The sequence below is a fragment of the Bos mutus genome, chromosome 12, assembly GCF_027580195.1.
Source record: "Bos mutus isolate GX-2022 chromosome 12, NWIPB_WYAK_1.1, whole genome shotgun sequence".
NCBI lineage: Eukaryota > Metazoa > Chordata > Mammalia > Artiodactyla > Bovidae > Bos > Bos mutus.
In genome coordinates this window covers 9,480,062-9,480,584 of record NC_091628.1, presented here as the reverse complement: position 1 = coordinate 9,480,584, position 523 = coordinate 9,480,062, and the positions used below count along the sequence as shown (strand labels likewise).

Below are 523 nucleotides of genomic sequence, written 5' to 3'. Positions count from 1 at the left end.
TCTTTGATCACAACTTCATTTATCTTGATCTCCTTCAATTCATATTCTAAGTAAATCTCTGATTTCACGGAAGACTTCAGTTTCTTCAACCCAAATAATTTTTGTTTCTCTCAACCTCCTAACTAGTACAGACACCATGCTGCAACTCAACTATTCTACTGTCACATATTCTACTTTGCTTTGTACTTTATCTTCTGCTATACTTATTATTAGGGATTCCCTGGTGGCTCAGATGGTAAAGCGTCTGCCTGCAATGCAGGAGACCCGGGTTCGATCCCCGAGTCAGGAAGATCCCCTGGAGAAGGAAATGGCAACCCACTCCAGTACTCTTGCCTAAAAAATTTCACAGATGGAGGAGCCTGGTGGGCTACAGTCCATGGAGTCGCAAAGAGTTGGACACTACTAAACGACTTCACTCACTCAACCATACTTATTGTAATCTCTTCCCTTGAATCAGCATAGATATTCAACATGTCTTATAACCTGGGGTATCTAAACACTGTTGGAGAGGATCACAGGGTAA

General features: G+C 41.9%; 1 non-coding gene across 1 annotated transcript; it reads left to right on the top strand.

Moving 5' to 3' along the window:
• Window positions 1-217: 217 nt before the first annotated feature.
• Window positions 218-290, top strand: TRNAC-GCA (transfer RNA cysteine (anticodon GCA)). The gene has a single exon. It is a non-coding gene; the product is annotated as a tRNA-Cys (tRNA).
• The last annotated feature ends 233 nt before the right edge of the window (window positions 291-523 follow it).